The sequence below is a fragment of the Rhopalosiphum maidis genome, chromosome 1, assembly GCF_003676215.2.
Source record: "Rhopalosiphum maidis isolate BTI-1 chromosome 1, ASM367621v3, whole genome shotgun sequence".
Classification (NCBI taxonomy): domain Eukaryota; kingdom Metazoa; phylum Arthropoda; class Insecta; order Hemiptera; family Aphididae; genus Rhopalosiphum; species Rhopalosiphum maidis.
In genome coordinates this window covers 42259429-42266304 of record NC_040877.1, presented here as the reverse complement: position 1 = coordinate 42266304, position 6876 = coordinate 42259429, and the positions used below count along the sequence as shown (strand labels likewise).

The following is a 6876-nucleotide window of genomic DNA, read 5'->3' as shown; positions in this document are numbered from 1 at the left end:
TATATTTTAATTTATTATGTAGTTATTTAACATTAAGAGAAAAAATATTTTTTATAAATAATTTATGAGAATATTTGAATAATTTACAGGGAATGGTATTAAATGAATATTAGATTAAAATGATTTGATAAATTCTGAATGCTAATCTTAAAATAAATTGTGTATAATATTATTGCTTTTAGCTAAATTTAATTACATTTTATAAAAATAATGTATTGTTATTATTTTTATTTTACAAATTTTAATTTATAAACGATTTTATTTGTAGGCATTTATTGTGTTTACACGTATTTTGATAACTGATATAATAGTATATAATATTCAATTTAGTATCATTAGGTAGTAATGTTTCATTCATAAGCCATATAATATATTAAAATAATAATAATGTTCAGTTATTTAGTTAATCAATTAAGTTATTGTATACTATAAAAATATATTATAAAAGATTCTGACCCAATACTAATTTCAATTTATAATAATTCACTATATTTACTATCACATTTAAAAATATTATAACATCTCTACATTATCTAATTTAATTAAATTAAAAACAAATATAAATATATTAGATAATATTTATATACATTTGTAATTAACATTATTGTATAATTTATAATTGTACAATTTATGAAATTTCGAGTACTGCTTCTACAAAAAAAAAAAAAAAATGGCAACTAATACATGAATTAGTTTTAATTCAAAATAAATGTATAATTATAAGCGGATTTAAATTAGTAATACAAATGTAGTAGTATTTTCAATGTATTAATCTAAATATAAATAGCTATTTAATTGTACATATTAAAACCTTGTTAAAATAATATTTCTAAATTGTTAAACATTACAGAATCAAATTTATAATTTAATCTAATATTCCATTTATTATTTTTGTAAATTATTACAACGATGAAAAATAATTTATTTAGTAATAAAAATGGTAGTTTTAAAGAACTGTGTTTTAATTTCCAAAAATCTTAAGTTCTTCAATATTGTTCAAACTCCTTTGAAAAACGTAGTCACTTGTTAAAATGCCAAATCTAACGTTTATTAGTCTCTTAATTTATATTTTACTTTGAAAAACTTTAGTTCTTATCAGTTTCTTAAGACTATCTGCACTAATGTTAATTACGATTTTGTTTTAAGTATTTTTTTCTTCTAAAATATAAATAAATGATCAAAGAAAAAGTTAATTTACTTGTTATAAACTTAAATCAGAAATAACCAAAAAAATCTATAAATGTATATTATATAATATATAGTGTACTATTAAAGATTTTTGTTTTTGATTTTTGGTAAACATACAATTTCAAACACTTAGTAGCAGAGATATACGGCATAATATGTCACAGATACGTCCACTAAGAAATGTTATTACGAATGGTGTGTGTAACACATATAGATTAATACAAGTTTATATCGACCTTTTTCACATTGCCGATTTCATGCATTTATTGAATAACGATTTGACAAAATATTAAATAAAACGTATGTGGTCTTAAAGTGGTATAATGGCAAACACTGACACTCTTTATTAAAAGATACAGTGCACAGTGTAAAGTTCAATTCAATTAGTGGATATTAATACACTTAATTATGCATACAATTCTATGCTACCAACAATAATAATAGAAGCACTGAATCAATTATTATAAGACATGCAAATGTAATACTTTTAATTTTTTTATACATATTACATATGTCCGGAATCTGTATGACTATTATATGTAATGAGGAATTAAAAAAAAAATGAATATTTTAAATCCTTTTTGTATTATATTTTAATACCAATTGTTTACAACGTTATTCAACACTTGTGAAATAACCTGCAATAATATTTTGTCTAATTACTAGCTATTTCTGACTTAAAGAAAAAGATTTTTTTTTATTAAAATAAAATAATATTAAAAACACAAGTTATAAAACTAACAAATAACAAACCAATTAGTCGTCCGATTCAAAGAACAAAAAATACTTCAAGGAAATATGGATTACTTATTGTAAGCTGAATATTTTCACATAGTCTCTTTTTTAATTTATTAACAACAGCATTATACGAATTTCGATTTTTATTTAATTTCAAATAATTATATTAAATAATTTTCAAAAAGCGCTTTAAGTTTGACATTAAAATATTGAGAAATAGAGTTAGATATGGGTTACAAAATGCATTATCTCTCCATCAATTGATAAAAAAAAAAAATATGAAATTTGTTTGATTCTACTAGGCGATATCATTAGTCCCGTATTTTTGAGGACAAAATAGCATCGGTACCGGACGCCTTAATATATTGATTGGGTATAGAAAATGTGGTTCTCATTTTATTTTGAATTGACAAACTACTGTGAAAATGAATAATTATAACTGAGTTATGAGAAAAGGTAAATCAGATAATTTGATTGATTTAGTTCACCATTCTATTGACATTGAAGCAGATACGGTACTTATCATGGTTAATTAAGACTTACCGACTTTCTCACTATACTTTGACTCACGAGATACTTTTTTAAAAGGTTTATTTATAATTGATTTCAGAACCAATAATAGGTATTATGCCATTATTATCATCTTTTTTTTTTAAATATTTAAATCTAGGTAGCTCTGAACCCTTCTTGCTCCGCTCGTCAATCCTTCTTTAATTTTATTTTTTTTTATTTTTTGCAAGCTGATAGATTATAACTCCACTATAAAAAAATTGAATAAAAACGAATACAAATATTATAAATTATTAACATTTATTAACATTTTAAATAAAATATTAAGCACATATTAATGATTAGTGTAATGCCTCATCGAATACAATATTTTTAATTGATATCTTTGTAAATTTGCACTCGATCAAGAATCAAGATTCTCTCGCGAATTTTATAAAAATTCAATACATGACTTTGAAAGTGTATAAATATAGTAAAACTTTTTTAAAAAAAAACAACTCTAATATTGGTTTCTATGGAAATTATTTAAACAAAATATTATTGAGCATTATTATTTTTTCTTTTTTTATATAATACGATAAGTGTCAGCAACTTCGTCATTGGTTGATAATATATTTTTCTCGAAATAATAAGAATACTTAAACAATAAAATAATATGAACCATTGTTATGTTTTTGTTTACTGGTTATATTTTTTTGTTACAGTAAATTATATAATATATAAATTTATTTTATAAATTTTAGCAATTGCTTGTTGGTTATCTCGTTTTGTTCTAGGAATCGGTGGAGAAACTCGGGAGTATTGTATTTGGATTTATCACCTTCCGTTTATCTACATTCGACGGAGAAGATTTTTTGATTACTTATCAGAATTCACGAGTAGAGCATTTGATTTGTTTTTCTTTAATCATAAAGTGGTAACTTCATTCGCACATTTAGTATGCATGAAAAAAAACTCGTATAATTATTAAACGAGTTAAAATGTTTTCACTTCGCTTATTTTTTGTATAAAGTTTGTGATAATTTTGTATAAATTGCAATATTATTAATAAACCTTAGACTGTCCTTATAAGTGCAGTATTTTAAGTGTTTTATTTGTATATTATTTTCCATTTTTTATACCAGTTTGTCCACTTTCTCGTTCCCTGTAATACAACTACTGTCAAATGTGTCTTATAAATAGGCGATGGTGATGTAATTTTCATAGTTTTTTCTGCTGTTATTATTTTTGATTTTAGATAAATTATGATTTTATAATTTATTAAACTTTTTACGGAGCTGAAAATTACATACATTTATGGTTGTTGATTATGTTTTATATATTCCAATGCAGAGTTTATTACTAAAAGTTCGCGGTAAATATGGTGCAGTTACTATTCATTTATTGTATTAATTGTGAATTGGTTCTAATAATTGCTACTCCAGTCACATCGTCGATTTTTATACATCGATGTAGATATGTTTTTAATTTTAGAGTTCTTTGATTGTTTTGTAATATAACTGTTTGCAATTGTTTGTAACTGTTTTTTTTTTTCACTGGCTAGGGATATTTTTCGACGTTTTTTGATTTGTTCTTGGTGATAGGTTTATCATCTCAAAATGAACTATGAAATGTTTGAATTAAATATTTTGATCTATTGAGAATAAGTTTATTAACTCTTTTGTATATTGGATGTAATATTTTACTGTTTTGTTAAAAGTATTGTTGAATTAGAGATTGAGCATTTTGCGGTTGGCTTATAATATTTGGTATTTCATTGCATTTTGGTTGACAAATTTAAAAAATAATTTGTTTTTTCAATATTTTTAAAGCAATTCACCAATAATTACGAAAATACTTTCTATTGAAGTGCTTATGAATTTTCTGATGGATAATATTAAGCTTCCTTGAATATGCATCCTGTCTATTGTTGTAAGTGTTGACTTTTCAACTGTACAGTAAATTATTTAACTATAATCGCTGATTTAATAAGCGAGTTATGCTTTATAGTAATATTTATGTATCTAGTACCCAATTTATATTACAAGTACTTTTATAATGCGAGTTTTTTTTTTCGTATTTTATTTTTACTTTCATTATGTATTTTTCCATGTACGTTTTTTGTTAAAACCAGTGACAATTATATCTCCATTATTCTAGTTTCTAGTGTAATGGATCTGATTGATACCCAAAGTAGTGTTGGTTTTGTGCATCGTTTAAAAATATAATGTATTTTAGGTGAAAATGGAAAATTTGATGTTTTTTTAATATTATTATTATAATTACCAATACATTTATTATTTTGTAAGTTATTTTGAATTGTATAGATAAGCTAATATCAAAACGAAAATATTAAATATTCAACTAAATATAAAACTGCAGTATAATAAGAAATACATTATATATAGGAATTGATTATAGTAAGGTTTATGTTATTACTATTTCCGTTTTATATATCTATACATTTATTATAGTTTAAATTTTATTTTGATTAGATTATTCATACACAAATTTACGTTTTGAGTTAAACTATAATTCTATAAAAGTTGTATTAAATAGCTGACCCTGCACGGCGTTGCCAGTGACAAATGGTTCATGTATTAAGTACTTCTTTAATTCCGTTAAACTTTAAGCCGTACAGATTTTTAACACAGTTATATGATTTGCTTTTAAAAAAATATAAAATATAGGTCTAGAATTATATCCAGTCGTAATACATATTTTATTTTTCAAACCAATGTCAAAAATATATATAATATAAATAAAAACAATAGTTTTTCGTTAGCCAATATATTCAACGTTTATATACTGTAAAGTAAAAAATTGCCCACTATGAATTTTACCTAATTTATTGAAGACAATTTTATGAAAATCGTTCTAAAACTGTGGATTTATATAAGGTTCACCGTTTTTGGCCTTTAATTTTATATTGTTAATATATTTATTAATTATAGGTATTTCTGTTTAGCTTAAATCTTGTTATATGTAAACTATACACTAATTTAAACAGTTTTGACCAAATATAAAATACATGTCTACAATTACATTTAGTTATGAAAACTATATTTTTTTTTTGTAACTAACGGCAATCCTAAACGAACAAAAAAATATTCGTTTTTGTGAGTCAATGAATCCCAGTGTAAACCCCTGATTAAAATAGGAAATTTAAAAAATTAGCTTCGAGGTACACATCCTCGGGTATTATAAAATACCGTTATATCGCATTTCGGTACCATGAATTTCATAGATATTGTCTTTCATCAGTATGGATAATCATTAATTAGTTTATCATATTTTGTAAAACGTACAACCATGAATTACATACCTATGTGTAAATAAATGGCAATGGTGTCAAAAAAAAAAAAAAAAAAAAAAAAAAATAGAAAAGTTAATATAGTACCTTATGAGATACTATTTTTTCAACTTGATATTACCCATCGAATCTGTGATTGTTAAAATTATAAATTTACTCGAGTATTTCACTACAATTGGCGGTGAAGATACCTCTGTAACCTCTACGAGATATTCCAAATATGATTTGTAAATCTGAAAATATGTAACCATGAAATATCACATCGGCTGTTTGATAAAAAACAAAATTAAAAAAATAATTGATCGCTTTCACGCGCGTAATCGGTTCTATTTAGAATGTAAAAAAAAAAAAAAACGTGAGATTTACGGCCGTACGCGGTGGTCCCCAGTTACATACACACACACACACACACACACCAATGCGCGCGCTTACGTCCACATCATACACACACACATATACTATATAGGTGTATATATATGTGTGTGTGTGTGTATGTGTGTATGCGTGTGTGAGTTTATGTATGAGTGGGTGTTTGTGTGTGTGTGTGTGAGAGAGAGAGAATGTATGTTTATCCAGCACCAGCGCACCTCGAGCTGAGGGTAGTTAACGGTTTCACGTTCACCCGATTCCCGCCGACTACGCGCGCTCCTATCGCGCCACCGACGCCGTCGTCGTCTCGGGGCAAATAGACCAGTGACTAATTCGGAGGCATCGCGGTTCGACTGGAATACCTCGTGGTATCTAACGGCGCAAGTCGTCACGATCGTCGTCGCGATTATAATACATATATATACAAACTGTAACAGCCGCATAACTCGACTCGCACACTCGCCGCGGCTTCGCGTCCGTATTATTTTTTACGTTTCGTGTGCATAACAATATTGTTGGCGAGATAAATATGATTTATTAACGTCCATTTGTGCCGTTCATAGAGACCTATTTCGTATTTATTTTTTTTTAATTCGATTGGGTCGTCCATTGTATTCAATTCCGTTCCTTCCGAAAGTTCGGTGCAGTGCATAAGACCATAAACCATAGTGTTACTGCAGTACAATACTCGGCCATTGGCCGTCGCATCGCGGACAGCTGTCTTTTAAAAACAAAGTGCCGGGCGATTAAATGCATTCGGTAAGTATACCGCGACAGTG

The 6876-nt window shown here is 26.1% G+C and overlaps 1 protein-coding gene across 1 annotated transcript in view; it reads left to right on the top strand.

Moving 5' to 3' along the window:
• Positions 1-6437: 6437 nt before the first annotated feature.
• The window catches only part of LOC113560359 (basement membrane-specific heparan sulfate proteoglycan core protein-like), a 141232-nt gene continuing 140793 nt past the window's right edge, over positions 6438-6876 (top strand). Inside the window, exon 1 of the mRNA XM_026966191.1 lies at positions 6438-6856. The gene's annotated coding sequence lies outside the window, so the exon portion shown is untranslated. The remainder of the gene's footprint in view (positions 6857-6876) is intronic.